This window comes from Papaver somniferum, unplaced genomic scaffold (assembly GCF_003573695.1).
Source record: "Papaver somniferum cultivar HN1 unplaced genomic scaffold, ASM357369v1 unplaced-scaffold_125, whole genome shotgun sequence".
Lineage (NCBI taxonomy): Eukaryota > Viridiplantae > Streptophyta > Magnoliopsida > Ranunculales > Papaveraceae > Papaver > Papaver somniferum.
In genome coordinates this window covers 11,423,015-11,443,017 of record NW_020621603.1, presented here as the reverse complement: position 1 = coordinate 11,443,017, position 20,003 = coordinate 11,423,015, and the positions used below count along the sequence as shown (strand labels likewise).

General features: G+C 37.3%; 1 long non-coding RNA gene across 11 annotated transcripts; it reads left to right on the top strand.

Moving 5' to 3' along the window:
* The first annotated feature begins 13,887 nt into the window (after positions 1 to 13,887).
* On the top strand, positions 13,888 to 16,424 carry LOC113331201. 11 transcript variants are annotated; one of them, XR_003350791.1, is made up of 8 exons: positions 13,888 to 14,020; positions 14,483 to 14,567; positions 14,659 to 14,767; positions 15,053 to 15,170; positions 15,235 to 15,340; positions 15,422 to 15,513; positions 15,713 to 15,967; positions 16,074 to 16,424. It is a non-coding gene; the product is annotated as an uncharacterized LOC113331201 (long non-coding RNA). The 11 variants fall into 11 exon arrangements; XR_003350795.1 differs by adding an exon at positions 14,872 to 14,964 and having other exon boundaries at positions 15,053 to 15,340; XR_003350794.1 differs by having other exon boundaries at positions 14,659 to 14,964.
* The last annotated feature ends 3,579 nt before the right edge of the window (positions 16,425 to 20,003 follow it).

Sequence of the window (20,003 nt, the reverse complement as noted above, 5' to 3'; positions counted from 1 at the left end):
TGGCACGGTGGTGCGGCTGGCATGGTTGGCATGCCTTGGCGCGGAGACGTGGCTGACATGGTTTGCTATTGGCACGGTGGTGCGGCTGGCATGGTTGGCATTCCTTGGCGCGGAGATGTGGCTGGCATGGTTTTCCATTGGCACGATGGTGCGGATGGCATGGTTGGCATGCCTTGGCGCGGAGACGTGGCTGGCATGGTTCGCCATTGGCACGGTAGCATGAGAATTAGGGTTTGGTATAGATGATGTCGGTCAATGCTAAGGGTTCTTCCGTGGAACATGATACATGTAAAAAAAAGGTACCCTGGTAATTATTACGTAGGCATGCTGATTGGTTCAATAAATGCGCTAATGGTCATATGACGTCATGTCAGATGTATGGTTTTACGATTTTAACCCTAAGCTAAAAACCACCATCAATAGGACCATATTTCTTCAGGTACACTTGGTTCCAAAGTTCATCAGATGACTTTCCTGCTTTCCCATCTATTAATTCATACATTCCATTTATAAACCCTTGTGATCCTATACGGTCCTTCCCACATGTTATCCATGTTTCCTTTGCCACTTTTCTGATAGTGTGATTTCTGCCTCAATACCAATTTTCCTTCCTGGAATTCGTTCTCGCTGAAACACTTGTTGTATTTATTCTCTTGTGCGGCTGTCGCCTTTACAGAAGCTCTTTGTATTTTACTTTCTTTGCGTAAAACATCTACCATTAATCTTTCACCTCGCTGACTTTCTTGTATCTGCCTTTTCCAATTTCTTCGCTTGCTTGCGCGATCTTCACACTTGTCAACATCAATCTCTTGGAAGGTTTTACCTTCATTCGGATCTCCTCTTATTAATCCAACACCTTGAAGTAGAGGGAACTTGATGCGTTGGTGGAAGGTTGAGGCCACTCCTAGAACACCATGTAACCATGGTCTTCCTATCAAAGAATTATATGGAGACTCTACGTCAACAACGCAGAAAACTATATCTGTAGATATGCTTTTTAGAGGAATTCACATCGTTACTTATCCCTTTGGCTTATTAGTTGTTCCGTTAAAACCGTAGATCTTGTAGGTTGAGGGGATTAATTCATCATATTTTCCACCCATAGTCTTGTAAGTATGATAGAACAATATATCAACTGAACTACCAGGATCTATCAATATTCTGTTTATAGCCCATGTGTTCGCATCATCCTCTTCGTCTTCATCAACTTTTGCCTTTGGATTAATTTTCAACTTGACCATTAGTGGGCTCCTGTGCGGTTCTCCACCTCCTGGTACATCTTCTGTGTTAAATGAAATAGGTTGCTTCTGCCAATCTTTTAATGGTGATATCTTCGCAAGGTTGAGTATCTCTCTCCATCACTATCTCTTGCGTAAACTCGACTTAAGACATTATCGTGGAAATCTTCTATGCTTCTGAATGAGTGGATTATCGAATTACAGTATAGATTCTTTGCCTTCGCACTCACTTCTATCAGATATGTTTTCTTTCCAATCTCCATGCCTTGTGTGTGCCCTTCTGTTGTTGTTGTTGGTGGTGGTAGATTCTGTTGTTGCTGCACTAGGAAATGACTTAGTTTTCCCGGATCAATCATTCTTAGTATGATTTTCTTCACATTTCTACAGTTGTTAGTTGTGTGACCGTGGAAACGATGAGAGGATCAAAATTCCCTACTTTTCCTCCCTGGTGGTGGTTCATTTCCCACATTTTGTGGCTCAGGAATGTCTTCCATTAAAATTATCGCTTCCCAGATTTTTTCTATTGTGGTGTTTAAATGCGGCATCTTTATCTGCTCCCAAACCACTTTATTACCTCTTGAGACTTTAAAAAAGCGGGGGTACAACAACCACACCCAATATTTCGATTAACAATCTGTATGGACTAACTCCAATATACTTTCAATAGAATCAGCTAGACTCAATCTTAATAAAGTATATCAAAGAGTTCTAATATCTCTATTTCACAATGTAATCAGCAAATCGAATAGATAGAAATCCGCGAGCCTGATTATTATGTGAAATAACTTGAACGGTACCAAAGACCAATATTCAAGTGTCAATCAATGTAAATCAACAACCAAAGGTTGGATATTCTAATTGATTGATATTAACGCACAATCTGTGATATTTCAATTATATAACAAAATATAATGCGGAAAAGAAATAACAAAAACACCAAAATTTTGTTAACGAGGAAACCGCAAATGCAGAAAAACCCCGAAACCTAGTCCAGATTGAACACACACTGTATTAAGCCGCTACAGACACTAGCCTACTACAAACTAACTTCGGTCTGGACTGTAGTTGAACCCCAATCAATCTCACACTGATCTAAGGTACAATTGCACTCCTTATGTCTCTGATCCCAGCATGATACTACGCACTTGATTCCCTTAGCTGATCTTTCCCACAACTTAGAGTTGTTACGACCCAAAGTCGAAGACTTTAATAAACAAATCTGTATCACACAGAAAAGTCTACGATAATAGATAAATATGTCTCTCACAGAAATACCTACGAGTTATGTTCCGTCTTTTGATAAATCAAGGTAAACAGGAACCAATTGATAACCCGGACTTATATTTCCGAAGAACAACCTAGTATTATCAATCACCTCACAATAATCTTAATCGACGTGGCGAAAGAAGATATTGTGGAATCACAAACAATGAGACGAATATGTTTGTGACTACTTTTATATCTTGCCTATCGGAGATATTAATCTCAAGCCAATCGTTACGATTTTACTCAAAACGATAGAATCAACAAGATCAGATCACACAACTACAAGAAAGTAGTATCGGCTGGCTTCACAATCCCAATGAAGTCTTCAAGTCGTTAACCTACAAGGTCTCGAGAAGAAACCTAAGGTTAAAGGAAAATCGACTCTAGCTTGTACAACTAGTATCACACAGGAGGTGTGGGGATTAGTTTTCCCAGTTGCTAGAGTTCTCCCTTATATAGTCTTTCAAATCAGGGTTTGAAATCAATGTTATCTTAGCAACAAAGCATTCAATATTCACTGTTAGATGAAAACCTGATTAGACTCAAGATAATATCTTTCAACCGTTGGGTCGAAAACTTAGCTTGTTACACACAAATGAAATGCACGATTTTAGGTTTGTGTAACCGTACCCAAACATGTACATTTGTTTTGTTCAAAAGTAGTTAACCAAATGGTTAACCATATGAGCACTTTCATATCAATCATATTCTTCTTCACCATAACTAGTTCAAATGACTCAAATGAACTAGTTAGAGAGTTGTTGAATTGTATAAATCTTATAGAAGTATGCAAGGCACAATTGAAGCAAAAACGATTCTATTCACTCGAATCGATTCATGAACTTTATAGCCACGGTTTGAAAATTGCATTCCTTAGTTAATATAAATATAAGTTCACAAATAATCGTCTTTAGATATAACCAACTCAAGTACGCGAACTTAAGTTCCCGAAAGGAGTTCACAAACTCCAGCAGGTATTCTCGGGAAAAGAACCTCCGCCAGTACGCGGACTGGGTTCGCGGACTGAGTTCACAGCTCTTGTTCCATTTTTCCTGATCAACAAAGTACGCATACTTTGGTTCAAGGAATAAGGACTTATACATATATGTGTCAACATACAATGCTTATATCCAACATGGTTATATAATCAAAATTCTCATTTCAATCATTGAAACATTCTTAAAGGACGTTATATAGTTGTTATTCACAAACCATTTTTCGTCAAAGACATTTTCAAAGTGATTGAAACATAACATGACTTTCGTCACTAGGTAAAGATGAAATTGGCCAAAGCGAAAGCTTACCAACACGTATTTCAAGAAATAGATAAGCGAGATAAACTCGGCTCAAAATAGCAAATGTGTATAATCAAAGTCTATATTGAAATACGACTTTTGTCTCAAAAATAGGAGATAGATTAGATAGACTTTTGAGTGATATATAAGTTCAAGTCTCCACATACCTTTTAGTCGATGAAGTTCCACCAGTTCCTTGAATAGTTCTTAGCCTTGTATGATGGTTGCCATATAGTTCTTGAGTTCAATTACACTTTTTATCCTAGTCCGAGACTTAGCTATAGTATACTAAAAATCAAGACTTATAGTTTTGATCACTAACATTGACAAACATGCTTGAGATAGCAACGCATGCGAGTTCGACCGAGCAGTGCTCTAACAATCTCCTCCTTTGTCAATTTTAGTGACAAAACTATCAATACATATGGAATACAAAAATAAATGAATAAACTTTTGTAGCTCCTATTCCACATGCCTAATCTTCAACATTACTCGAAATCTTCGTCACTTCCAAGTACTCTAATGATCCCAAAGGTTGTAAGTTCAACATCATCATTGTTGAAAATCCGTAGCTATAACAATGAGAAAACAAGTATTCTCAATCATTGTTATACAGTGTCATAGTATCATTATACAACATCAAAGTTCAATTGTATCACAACTTTGACAACAATACTATGGTGATATGTATCACTCCCCCTTAGTCAATACTCCATCTCACATGGAAACTACTCCCCCTTACATAATGATCCGAAAACCATATGTATTTGTAGTGTGAACTACATATTATTTCTCCCCCTTTTATCAATAAAATTAGCAAAGGTATGAAAACGAGATCCTAATGAAATTTCCAAAAGAGACATTTCATGACCAAAAGAAAGAACATATAAACTTATTTAGATGCAATCATATAGCCGAAGATAAATGCTTTCATCAAGGAGTTTATAAAGATACAAGATAACCCCTATAATATTCCACAGCCGCACTCCCCACAAATATTTGGCAATTAAGCATAAGTTCAATTAAGAACTCTCCCCCATAATATGTCATTCCCGAAAGAACAACAAGAGCGGCCTTAATTTCAAAAGAAAAGAAGGATTTCTTTGGACACAACACACTAAAAAGAACCTGACTGAAAATCAACATACTGAAACAAATGCAGAATTGAAGTAAACACTTACTGGAGTTCCAAAACTCAATTGCCCAAAAGATCGAGATAAATACAGGGGCAAGAGTCATGGAAATAACTAATGAACCAAAACAACACCAATAGACTGCCGTAAGTGTTGAAATGTAGCAGTGTCTAATGGTTTGGTGAGAATGTCATCCAACTGTTGTTCGGAAGGCACAAATTCCATATTTATGATACCATTTTCATAGAGATCTCGAATAAAATGGTACCTTATATCAATGTGCTTTGTTCTTGAGTGCTCAACAGGATTCTCAATGATTCGAATCGTGCTAGAGTTATCACAAAAGATCTTCATTATTTCAGTATCAATTCCATAATTAGCCAGAATTTGTTTCATCCATAGAAGTTGAGTGCAGCATGACCCACCAGCAATATACTCTGCTTCGCATGTAGACGGGGATTGTGAATTCTGTTTCTTGCTATGCCAAGCCACAAGATTCAGTCCTACATAGTAGAATCCCCCTGATGTACTTTTTCTGTCTTCTACACATCCTGCCCAATCAGCATCTAAATAAGCAGAAAGGTCAGTGTTAGTATCAAAAGCGTATGATAGACCATACCCGACAGTGTGATTGACAAATCGTATGATCCTTTTTGCATCTGCAAGATGAGACTCCTTTGGATTAGCCCGAAATCTAGCACAACAACCAACACTAAAATAAATATCAGGTATAGTGGCTGTCAGATATAAAAGGCTACCAATAATAGATCAATATAATTTTTGATCCACTTTTACTCCTTTCTCATCTCTGTGCAGTTTACCAGTAGTGGGCATAAGTGTCCGTTTTGGAGTTGACTTATCCATACCGAACCTTGAGACAAGATCCTTTGCATATTTTTCTTGGGATAAGTAAATTTCATCCTTATGTTGTTTAATTTGTAATCCTAAGAAGAACTTCAATTCACCAACATTTATCATTTCAAATTCTTTAGCAAGTGAAACTTGGAAATCTTTTGCAAGCTTCTCAGAAGTTGAACCATAGATGATATCATCTACATAGACTTGAGCAACGACAACATCTTTCCCACTACATTTGGTAAACAAAGTTTTATCAGCTCCGCCTCTTGATAAACCTTTCCTAATAAGAGAAGTGGTAAGTTTTTCAAACCAGGCTCTAGGTGCTTATTTTAACCCATATAAAGCCTTTTTGAGCTTAAGTACATGATATGGGAAATCAAGGTTTTCAAAGCCTTTAGGTTGAGCGACATACACTTCCTCCTTTAAAATTCTGTTTAGGAATGCGGATTTTATATCCATTTAGAACAGTTTAACCTTGAGAAAACAAGCATGAGCTAATAAAAGTCTAATGGACTCAAGGCGCGCCACAGGAGCAAAGGTTTCGTCAAAGTCGATACCTTCAATCTGTGAATATCCTTGAGCGACAAGTCTGGCTTTGTTTCTGACAATTGTGCCAAATTCATCATACTTATTCTTGAATTCCCTTTCGTACCAACAATATTAATATTGGAGGGACAAGGTACAAGTTCCCACACGTCTTGTCTTTGAAATTGATTTAACTCTTCATGCATTGCATTCACCCAAAAGGGATCGCTAAGAGCCTCATCAATATTTCTTGGTTCTACTTGTGACAAATAACAACCAAAGTTGCAAATATTTTGAAGTTCTCCTCTAGTCTTAGTTGTAGAATCTTTTCCCCTAATAATATTGTTGGGATCATGATTCCTTTGAACCCAGAGGTGTCGTGGAGGGACACGTTCTTGTTCGTGAGGAGTAGCCTGATCAGTGCTCTTCTCCTCGTCACTAGAAACATCAGGATCAGTAACAGTTGGGATGACTTCAACTGATTCTGGTATTTCTTTGACTTTCTCAATTGTCTCAGTTGGAGGCAATTCAGTAGGAGGATTTTCATGATGAAAATTACTAATATCATCGATGATGGCATTAGCAGATTCCATCATGACCTGGGTTCGAGATTAAACACTCGAAAACCACGACTATCAGAAGCATAACTAAGGAAGATACCTTAATCAATTTTGGTATCAAATTTCCCTCTCTGTTCTCGATCTTTTAGAATGTAGTACCGAACACTCTGAGATAGTGCAAGTTGGGTTTTCTAACATACCACAACTTATAAGGATTGTTTAGGGTTTTAGACCGTAGATAGATACGGTTGATCATATAGCATGCCGTGAAGAAAAATTCTCCCCAAAATCTTAAAGGTAAGTTTTTGTTATGGAGCATTACCCTGGACATTTCCTGAATGTTTCTGTTTTTTCTTTCTGCAACTCCATTTTCTTGAGAAGTAATGGGTGGAGAATATTGTTGAATAATCCCCAGTTCGTCACAAAATTCAAACACCTTAGTGTCCTTGAATTCAGTTCCACGGTCGCTTCTAGTTTTCTTTAGTTTGCGACCTTGTTCGTTCTGGATTCTAATAACAATAATCTTGAATTCATCAAGGGTTTCATTCTTATGAGATAGGAACGCAAACCAAGTGAACCTGGTGTAATGATCTACCATAACCAAAGCATACTTCTTACCAGCAACCGTGGGTTGTAGAATTGGTCCGAAGAGATCCATATGAATTAAATCAAGTGGAGCTTTAGTTAGAATATCTCGAGATGATTTATGGTGAACTTTCGTTTGTTTACCCTTTTGACAGGCACCACATACACCTTCAATCTTTGCATTGATTTTGGGAACGCCTCTAATAAGTTCTTTGTTAATGATCTTAGTTAGAAGACGATAGTTGATGTGACCAAAACGCTCATGCCAAAGATGTGTAGATTCCACCTTAGTCAAATTGCAACAATTTCTGAACTGAGTATCCAGAAGATAACAGTTGTTTTTACCACGAGTTCCCCGAAAAATTACTTTCCCAGTTTTGTCTACAATGTCACATCCATTTGCATTGAAGACAACTCGATGGCCTTTGTCACAAATTTGACTAATAGAAAGAAGATTTGCAGTCATACCTTTTACGTATACGTCATGGATTTCAGGCACGCCGGGTAGTTTGATCGTCCCCTTCTTGCTTATGTAGCAACAACTCCCATATCCAAATGTTACTGGTCCTCCTTCATAGTCGTTTGAAGAAACAAACCATGTGAGATCACCTGTCATATGTCTACTACATCCACTGTCAAGAAACCATTGAAAGGGTGATGTTGATTTTAAAGCAAAAGCTCCCATACTATTAGTACTTTCCAATTTAGGGTTTCCTGATAGTTTTGTACGTCATTTTAGAGAAGCAATAAGTTGTTTAGTTTTCTTATAAAGATTACTTGCAACTTTAAGACTCTTTTGGAAGGACATACAAGTATGTTGAAAGTGATTGGAGGAATCACAAAACAAACATGGTCCAACACCTTTAAGTTCATCTGAGAAGTTCTGAGTCATATCAGTTTTCACAACATCTGAACGTTGTTTATCTTCTGATTTCAAATCTTTAAGTTTTGCAATTTCTGCAACAAGATCAGAGTTGATCCGGATTTGTTAATCCAACCTTTTCTGGAGAATAACCAGTTTATTAGAACTTCTTCTACGATTGGTTTTAAACCTGGTGAAGCCTTTCTAGAGACTTTACTATCCATAGAGTCAGATCGCTACAAACACAGACTTGTGAGGTCTTGAACGTGTTTGCCTGCTCTAATACCAATTGAAAAAGCGGGGGTACAACAACCACACCCAATATTTCGATTAGCAAACTTTATGGACTAACTCCAATATACTTTCAAGAGAATCAACTAGACTCAATCTTAATAAAGTATATCAAAGAGTTCTAATATCTCTATTTCACAATGTAATCAGCAAATCGAATAGATAGAAATCTGTGATCCTGATTATTATGTGAAATAACATGAACTGTACCAAAGACCAATGTTAAAGTGTCAATCAATGTAAATCAACAACAAAAGGTTGGATATTCTAATTGATTGATCTTAACGCACAACATGTGATATTTCAATTATATAACAAAATATAATGCGGAAAAGAAATGACACAGACACCAGAATTTTGTTAACGAGGAAACTGCAAATACAGAAAAACCCCGGGACCTAGTCCAGATTGAACACATACTGTATTAAGCCGCTACAGACACTAGCATACTACAAACTAACTTCGGTCTGGATTGTAGTTGAACCCCAATCAATATCATACTGATCCAAGGTACAGTTACGCTCCTTACGTCTCTGATCCCAGCAAGATACTACGCACTTGATTCCCTTAGATGATCTCACCCACAACTAAGAGTTTCTACGATCCAAAGTCGAAGACTTTAATAAACAAATCTGTACCACATAGAAAAGTCTACAATAATAGATAAATCTGTCTCCCACAGAAATACCTACGAGTTTTGTTCCGTCTTTTGATAAATCAAGGTGAACATGAACCAATTGATAACCCGGACTTATATCCCGAAGAACAGCCTAGTATTATCAATCACCTCACAATAATCTTAATCGACGCGGCGAAAGAAGACATTGTGGAATCACAAACGATGAGACGAAGATGTTTGTGACTACTTTTATATCTTGCCTATCAGAGATATTAATTTCAATCTAATCGTTACGATTGTACTCAACACGATAGAATCAGCAAGATCAGATCACACAACTACAAGAAAGTAGTAACGGTCTGGCCTCACAATCCCAATGAAGTCTTCAAGTCGTTAACCTACAAGGTCTCAAGAAGAAACCTAAGGTTAAAGGAGAATCGACTCTATCTTATACAACTAGTATCACACAGGAGGTGTGGAGATTAGGTTTCCCAGTTGCTAGAGTTCTCCCTTACATAGTTATTCAAATCAGGTTTGCAATCAATGTTAGCTTAGTAACAAAGCATTAATATTCACCGTCTGATGAAAACCTGATTAGATTCAAGCTAATATATTTCAACCGTTGGATCGAAAACTTAGCTTTTTACACACAAATGAAATGCACGATTTTAGGTTTGTGTAACCGTACCCAAACATGTACATTTTTTGGTTCAACAGTAGTTAACCAAATGGTTAGCCATATGAGCACTTTCATATCAACCATATTCTTCTTCACCATAACTAGTTCAAATGACTCAAATGAACTAGTTAGAGAGTTGTTCAATGGTATAAATCTTATAGAAGTATACAAGACACAATCGAAGCAAAAATGATTTGATTCACTGAAATCGATTCATGAATTTTATAGCACGGTTTGCAAATTGCATTCCTTAGTTAGTATAAATACAAGTTCACAAATAATCGTCTTTAAATATAACCAACTCAAGTACGCAGACTTAGTTCACGGACTTAAGTTCCCGGAAGGAGTTCACAAACTCCAGCAGATATTCTCGGGATGAGAACCTCCGCCAGTACGCGGACTGGGTTCGCGGATTGAGTTCACATCTCTTGTTCCGGTTTTCCTGATCAACAAAGTACGCATACTTTGGTTCAAGGAATAAGGACTTATACATATATGTGTTACCACACAATTCTTATATCCAACATGGTTATATAATCTAAACTATCATTTCAATCATTGAAACATTCTTAGAGGACGTTATATAGTTGTTATTCACAAACCATTTTTCGTCAAAGCCATTTTCAAAGTGATTGAAACATAACATGACTTTCGTCACTAGGTAAAGATGATCTTGGCCAAAGCGAAAGCTTACCAACACATATTTCGAGAAATAGATAAACGAGATAAACTCGGCTCGAAATAGCAAATGTTTATAATCAAAGTCTATATAGCAAAACGACTTTTGTCTCAAAATAAGAGATAGAGTAGATAGACTTTTGAGTGATAGATAAGTTCAAGTCTCCACATACCTTTTAGTCGATGAAGTTCCACCAGTTCCTTGAGTAGTTATTCGTCTTGTATGATGATCGTCATGGAGTTCTTGAGCTCAACTAAACTTTCTATCCTAGTCCGAGACTTTGCTATAGTAAACTAGAAATCAAGACTTATAATTTTGATCACTAACATTGACAAACATGCTTGAGATAGCAACGCATGCGAGTTCGACCGATCAGTGCTCTAACAACCTTGGTTATAATATTGCTTTTTCCCTCCATACCTTCTAGTTGGTTATCAAGCATTTGAATCTTGTTATTTCCTCCGCGATTATTGAACTGTTTGTCCCTGTACTCTCTTTCAAACTCTTCTTGATCCTGACTACCCATTGCTACTAGATTTTGCTCTTCCTCCATCACATTCTTTCCTTGAATTCCTTGGGATGTACTCGCAATGGAATTTGTTGTTCATGGAAGTAGACTAGCGTTCCCTTCTTTTGCGTTGGTGATCGCAAACGGGAAAGACTCCATCTCTCTTTGTTTTTCCTCAAGAGCAATATATTCTTCTTGATATTCGCGTAGCTCTGTCATGGTTATTGTGTCTTTTATCCTGAAGATCTGTGTATACAACAAATTGGTAGAAAAAAGTGCACTGATGAAAGCTAGTATTAAATTTCTTTTACTCACTCTCCCAGCCATTTCACTACATATGCTCCTCCAACGCGTAGTGAGATTACACAAGCTCTCACTAGTTCTTCTGCGTAAACATAACACCTTTTGAATACCAGGCCTTAACATGTTATTGCTGATGTATTTTCCTAAGAAGATATTTTATAAATGGTGAAATGAGTGAATAGTTCCCACTGGCAACCCTTCAAACCACTGTAAAGCTTCCCTTGTCAGGCTCGCCGGGAAGTACTTACACATCACCGCGTCATTTTCTTCCCACTGTAATAGCGATCGGCTATATGCTCTAATATGCTGAATTGCACATGTGCTTCCATCGAAAATGTTAGTAAAGACAAGCACATTGTATTTAGGTGGAACTGTTGTGAGTTGTATCCGTCTTGCAAATAGTGTCTTTCCCGCTTCCTCTATTGCTTCATCTAACTGTCTTCTACCTCCGTCTATTCGCGATGTCATCATTTCTCTCATCTCTGCTAACTCTCTAAGGATTTCTTCATTCATGATTTTGTCTGCATCTTGTTGCAAAGGTCTTTTCAATCTTGCCTGTCTTACTCTGTTGTCATGCCTATTTTGACACACAGCTTCCTGTATCTCTCTCTCTTCGGCATCTTCTCTTCTGCTCATGCGTCTTTCTCTTTCGTCCCTATCATACATCTGTGCGGAATTATGCCTCTCATCTTCCTCTTCGCGGTCATACTGATTTCTTAGCATTTTCCCTACCATGTAGTATCATTCTTCCTTGTTCTTCATCCTCTTCACCCTCTGGATCATGATGTGTGCGGTGACGTTCGCCTTCTTGCTCATGTCTATTGCCTCTTTGACCTTCCTGCATGTGATAATGTTCGCGCTGTTGTACGTATCGGTCATCAGCTGGTTGTTGCTCTATGCGTTGTTCATCGCGTTGATCCTGTAAGTTGTCATCTATCTGAAAGTTTTCAGCAATGTTGTCTAAAGGTCTCTCCTGCCTGGTATCCCTTCGACTAGAGTGGCTACGTCTTGACGAGCTCCTGATTGTCCTTGACCTTGAGTTTGCACGTGTAATGCTTCTTGATCGCTGCTCTTGTAATCTTATATTCTCTTCTCTTAACTCATTATCTGACGTGTCAAATTCGCACGTTCTTCATCTTCTCTCCTTCTTTCTGCAACCAACCTTCGTCGAAGTTCTTCAATTGTCATTTCTCCTCATTCCCTTCTATTAGTCCTGGAGCTCTGGTTCTTTCCTCTTCTTCTTCTGTTGAATCTGTATTTGCAGTATGAACGCTTACTCTATCGTAATCAATAATGTTATTTTGCACTGGTTCGCTTTGGATCTGAGTTTGGACTTGATTTCTTCTATTGTTTCTTTCTCCCATCCTTGATGATTCAGCAACTTCGCTTCTTCTTCTACCAACGATCTTCTACTCCTCATGGTTGATATCGCTTGTTCTGCTGCAGTTGTTTGTCTCACCATCTCGTTCGCCTATCACAACTGTTTCACTTGTTGAAGATGAAAATTACTCTTTAAAGAATTGAAAACTTGACCAATGAAGATTGTTTTACTGAGAATAAAACTTTTTGCGGAATTTTTTAGATCTAGACTTCTAAAACTTTCAAAGATTCTTAACGGAGCGATGAGAAACTATGAACAATTCAAAACTTATTTTTAAAGAAATTCACCAACAGAATATATCATCCCGGGCTGATTTCTAGCGCCAAAATGTAGTTGTGAGAAATCTCACAACTACACCCTTAATAAAACCTATAAAACAATTATGTGATCATCATAAGAATCTTAAGAACTTTTTTTGAAATCTTGAGAGCAAATACAAATCTATGAAGGAAAACCCTAACTTGAGAAACAGTTAAACTTTCTCTCTCCTAAAAACTTGTCTAAACTCTCCAAAAAGATCTCTCTCAATACAAAGTCGTTCGGTCCCTTATATAGGGGTTTACATAGTGGAGGACAACTAATAAAAACCCTATTTCCGAATCTGGCGTGCGTCATTAACGCACGCTTACATTGACTCTTCTCGCACATACTCTACAATACCGCATGGCTCTTCACACTTTTCTCATGATTAAGGTGACGTCATCCGATGCGTCATTCTGGATATGTTATATGTGGTCGTCTTCGCTCAGTCCTGATGATTTTTACTTCGCATATCTGATAGGTGTGTGGTATTTTACTCCTACAACCATAAAGCCTAGAGATTCAGTGCAACAAGTGCAGCAAAAATTGTAGGGAAACTTTTAGGGTGACTTAGAACAATCCAGGGACGGACTAACAGCTGGGCTAAAGGGGGCTATAGCCCGAGGAGTTTTTCCAGTCCACAAGCCAAAAAAAAAAGATTACTACTCGACCAAAACTTCTAGCCCGGGCCTTAGAAGGAAAATTATCCTTCTTGGGTCCGTCCCTGGAACAATCACTCTCCTCTGTACCGTATATTTATCCGGACTAACTTAAGAGGACTAGTCTGAGCACGGTACGTGTACTCCCAGAAGTTTCCTTTCTCTAGGAGCTGTGTATATAAAAATCAGTACGTATTAGGGTTGTGGCTAGCCACTCTTTTTTCTTGTCTGGTTGATCAAATTTTAGACGGAATGGGTAAATTCAGCAAAAAATCAGATGTATGTTAACCTCCTTTTCTTCTTCTTCTTCCTGTATGTTTTTTGGTACCGGGTTTAGGGTTTTAATTGATTTAGGTTTGAAAGCCTTTTTGCATCTCTAGTTTACGTTTATGATTAAAATTATGTTTTGATTATTGACTGTTGCTCTTTAACTTGTGATAGATACATTTTATTGCTGTGTTTTTTCTTACTAATAGCTATTAATCAAAAATGGTTCAAGGGACAACTCATTGCCTCCCTCAGTCCCTCATATGTTGTTGCTTCAATTTGTCAACTTGGATTCATAATCCTAGCTCAACTTTGCATCCATTCCTTCTTTCATGGAATCCTAAAGCCAGTATTTGCTGATTCAGGATGCACCCCCTGCCTTAACTTCAAAATCTGTTGCTAAGGCTGTTGCCAAAGCCAATATGTATTTTTTTTTCTTTTTAAAATCTAATTCTAGTTATGCCTCATGTTCAGTTCTAACTCATCTGTTGCACCTCACTGGAGCATATAAAACAGTAGTTGCCAGTCACCTATCATATTCTGTGAATAAATCTGAACTGTGAGTATATATGCTAACAACTTACACATTACTCTTTCCGACCTTTTTCACATTTCATTGTCTTGACACTCTTTTGTTGCTGCTGTTGTAGGATTGAGTTCTTTAAGCAGGCTGGGGAAGTTGTTGATGCGCGCTATAGGTTTGAACATTGCAAGGGAACCTGCTTTGTTGAGTTTGCAACTGAAGAAGCTGTAAACAAGGTAGACTTCTCAGCTTGTGCTCCATAATTAGTTATAGGTGCTTTATTTTAAATACTTACAATTGCGGGCATTAGAGGTGGATGGACAATATACTTGTGTAATAGGGATATTAAAGTTCGACCTCTAGTGGCAATCAATGGAGCATCAAAAACACTTGTTGCCAAGAACCTATCGTTTTCCACTACTAAATCTGATGTGTGAGTGTATATGCCAATGTTAAACTCTTACTTTCTGACCTTTGCCATATTTCATTGCATTAACATTCTTCTGCTGCTGCTGTCGTAGGGTCGAGTTATTTAAACAGGCTGGGGAAATTGTTGATGTGCGTTTCTCGTTAGATCACAATGGAAATTTCAGGGGAAATTGCCATATTGAGTTTGCAACTGCAGAAGCTGCTATGAAGGTAGATTTCCTAGTTCGAAAGCTCTGTACTCTAAATTGTACTCATGATTAATTTACCATTGCAGGCAGCTGAGTTAAATGGCGAATACTTGTTGGGCCGTCATGTTGTAGTTGGCTTTACTCGTGAAACCATATTTATCCATATTTAATACCTATTTAAGATTTGACCAGGTATAGAAAGTTTGTGCAGAGCTTAGTTTTTTTTCTGACAATTGGTTGGTTCCGTACTCGATTTAATTTCCCATCAAACAGATCCAGAGCTCCCTAGTAGAGCTTTTCTCAACTTGTGGAGAGATCTCATGGATGCACATTCCAACGTCTCGTTATACTGGTATTCCTCGAGGGTTAGTAAATTTTCTATCATGTTTTGCATTGCAATTCTTTAAAAATATTTTTGGTTACAATCAGTGCCGTAGCTTGATAATGTTTAGACAACATTTCAAGCTGTTTTGCTGTTGAATGGTTATGTCAATGAATTTCATGTCGCCATCATTTATTCTGTTCCACGGATCTGTTATAATGTTGATGCTATTGTATTTGCAGGATTGCTTTCATGGAGTTTTTTGATTCCCGAGATTTTCACAAGCTCTTGCGATGAATGGACATAAACTAGGTGATTCCACCTTGACAGTTGAAGATGCTATGCCAGTTCGACTTGATGTTCAACCAACGGGTGTTAGCATGGGACTTCGTGGAAACCGTATTGGCTCAATTTATCCTTTCGGGTGCTACTCAACTGACAGAGGTTGGGGGGTGCTGGCATAGGAAAAGATGGAAACATCTACCATCTTCCTTCAGGTTAGTTTTAATAATCTTGAAATGTTGTTGTAATTATGTATGTTACATCTTTTGTTTGTTTAGTTCATAATCCAATTTTAAATCCAAACGGACTCTTTAAACGCAGGAAAGAAAACTAAATTTGATGATGATTATTAACCTGAAGGAAGAACAAGGCGGAATTTGGGATGAATGGCCGGCGATTGAACATAAATGATATGTCCAGTACTGTATGTGCACAAAAAATTTATAGGGAAGTTTTAGGGTTCAGTCTTCAGATTTCAGAAGCTTTTACCATGTGAACTGTTTTCTCATCTTGTAGAAAACCTGGTCGGACTAGATTGCACTCATAGCCTGTTATTGTAAACAAGTTTACATTAATGGGAATAATGAAGCTGAACTATGTGGACTAGACTGTATTGCAAACGGTCAAACTTAATTTTTGGCGAAATTCATGTTGACCAAAGTCAAAGTTTTTACCAAAGTCAAAATGGATTATATTTATTTTAAGTTATGGGAAAAATCATAAGAAAAAGGCTTACTGCTCATCGAACTTTCTTTTTAAGATGCACGGATTACTCGGATCGATCAGCAAAACGCGATGAATTTCTCGAACAGAAAGCAAGCTTGAGCCTGTTTGTCTTACAAATTTATTCTCAAGCGGAAGCTACAAAGGCATTTTTGCACTGGAGCATTATTTGTATGTAATCTGGTGAACACTGTACTGTCCAATCAATAAAATAAAATAAGATAAAAAACTCGCCTACCAAATTTAGAAGTACATAAATCACAGTGATGCTAGAGATACGGCGGTTTTCTCCCGCGGGATGTTGTGCGGGAATAGTTGGCGGTCAAGCTATTGCATAAATCATGCTCCTCATAAGGCTAAGTTCTATGGGCTAGATTGGCTAAAAAGTGTTGCAAATTAAAAAATAAGTGTTGGAAAAAAGTTAACAGTGATAGTTGATAGTTCTCTCTCCTACCAGGTGCTCGCAGTCCAACTATCAGCGAGATTGAAACGCTGAACCGTTCGGCGCTGAAAAAGTGATCTAAACGTTGAACTGTTCGGCGTTTCACGAATATTTCCTGGAATCTCTGCCGAACCGTTCGGCGTTTACATAAATGTTGTTCCATTCGGCGTCCTATTTCAACGTCGCACCATGCGGCGCTTGACTGTTTTTCCTCCAACGACTATTTTTTTACAGAATTCCATTTTCTAAATTATGAGAATTTCCAAATGATTTTCCAATTTGTTCCAATGGTTGCTTGTTTCAAATTTGAGAATTTATCAAAGTAAAGGGAAACTTTTAATTACATTGCAAAACGGTGACAATGTTTTTTGAAGAAATTGAAAAAAATAATAAATTAAAATAACTTAGAACATAAAAAGATATATTGAAATTGAAATTCTACAACTTAGAACACAAAAAAAATACATTGAAATTGAAATCCTACTTCTAATTAACTTAAAACATAAAAAAAAGTACATTGACATTGAAATCCTACTTCTAAATAACTTAAATTATTACTAATATATCATTTTAATTTAGGGGATAAGTGGTAATCTATGACGGGCTAAAATCTCGTTCTTCCATATTTTGTAGACGGGTTTCTCCCATTCTTGTAATTCATCCAAGGGTTGACGTAGGATCTTCATGTCCGATTCTCTTTGCTGCGTTTGTGCCAAAATTGAAGAGTTTTCCATGTCCTTCTTCAGATACTCTTTCTCTGTTTCATATTTTGCCATTCTTTGTGTTTGTGCGTTTTCAAGAAGTTCGATGAGTTTATCCAATTTTTCATCTGATTTATGCGATGCTTTGCTTGATCTCTCCCTTCACTTCTAATGTCATCTGTTTGTTCAAAATAACGTCTTCTCTTTCATATGTCCGAGGTTTCAGAATTATGAGTAGATGAAGAGCTACCAAACCTTGCCATATTTTGAAATTCTTCATCCAAATTATCAACTTCATTTTCTTCAGTAGCTTGAGTATGTTGACTAGGTTGAGTAGAAGTACTGACTCCATCATCATTATTCACCGCTGGATTGTAATCTGGTTGATAAGTGTTCAGGATCTGAAAAATCGATTCGTGCGTCCATTGTTTTTTAGTCGCTGCTACATAATTCTCTCTTCCACGACGATACTGGGGAAAAAATATTATGAAGAAGTATGCATATGAAGTTCTAGTTAAATATGTACTTTTCCACCATCTCTCAGCTATGGCTTCAACTAAGCCTCTATCCCTATTGGAAAAATCAAACTCAAAAACAGAGGAAAAGCCACAATTATCACAAAATCGTTGTGCTACCGGATTATCTTGCACTACAATTTTATAATACTTTTCAACATCTTTCAAACTACCTCTAAAGCTCACACGGCGAGAGTCTTTCATAACATCTTGACATACATGTCTATCACAATTCTTTGACGAAACTATATCCAACCGGTCTAGCAATTCATCCGTACTCGTACTACAATCAATAACAAAGATGAAAAAAAATTATCATTATCATTCATTTTCATCCATACAAACTAAATTATCACATTACCAATTCATCCATACAAACTAAATCATCATTATCATTCATTTTAACCATACAAATTATCATTATCATTCATAATCATATAAATTTACCTACAAACAAACTAATCATACAAATTAATTCATTTTTATCACAAAAAAAAACCATTTTTTGTTCATCACACATAATCAAATTAAATCCCCCAAAAATGAAAATCATCACAAATAATCAATTTAAATCATACACATATCATCTACATCATCTAAATACCAAGTATCAATCATCAATTTGAATGAAAACATATCAAAAATCAAAAACCCTAAAAATTCAACCTAAAACTTAAATTTCTTACCTCGGATGATTTCGTGGATGGAATCGCGCCAAACCACCTTCAATCGATCACAAATCCAATGAAGCACAAACCCACAAAAAGAATTTGAGAAACAATTTCTAGAACTCAAGATCTTTGAGAACCATTTTCGGGAGAGAAAGAAACCATTTTTGTGAAGAAATGAAAATGGAAGAAAGGTCGAGCTTCTGTTGAATGTATCGACTCTCCTCCACGTCGAACAGAGCGGCGCGTCAACTTTGTTGACTAAGGTCAAACGCCGGTTGGTTCGGCGTTGGGGTAACGCTTCATTGTTCGACGTTTAACGCCGAACTGTTAGGCGTTTCGCTGCTAGATTCGCCACCTCATAGGGGTTAGGAGGTTGCCCAATCTGACGTGGATGACCAATCTAGCGGCTAAATATCTAGCCCATAGGACTTAGCCTTAACAGGTTGTTCTCTGGACGACACGTGTATTCCAGCAGGTTTCCAATCTGTTTGCGCTCTCTCTATAAAAACCCAATAATTCTATTCGACCCATCAAAAATCCCACGGTCAATCCCACCGGATGATGTGGCAAGACTTTTCCATATTTTGGGTTTTCTCTTTCTGCTTAGGTGCATTTTGATTTTCACTTTTCTTTTTTCTGAGAAGGGTTTACCCACTTTTAGAACTGAGAAGAAGTTAAAAAATTTCAGTGGAATAAGTTTCCTGCTCTTATGTATTTTTTTTCATTTCGTTTGTTTTCGCTTTTGAGAATTAAAGGAATTAGGTATGCTATTGTAAGAATTTGATTATTGAACTCGTAGTTTTGTTTCTAAAACCCTAAAATGTGTTGAAGGATTTTAAACCGTGAGATAGGGGATGGGTGCCATTCTCCTTTTCGATCATGTGCTATTGCCAGAAATTTTAGTTTGGGTATTCTCTTTCGTTTTCTTAGCTCTAACTATCCCTTTAGGTTTGTGACCGGAGTGCAAATTTTCTTTTGTTATGCCACTTGTCTTCTTAGAGTTTTAATGCATCTGTACACCACTGCATATTCTATAGATTCTGTCCTTGAATCTGAATGGTAACCTAGTATTTGCTTGGAATCTTTGTAAGTACGTATAGTGCTACAAAATGGAAAAGAAATCGTATATTAGAAAATCAATTCAAATGATAAATGGGTTATGTTTACGCTACTGATTAGCTAATAATCTATGCCTATCA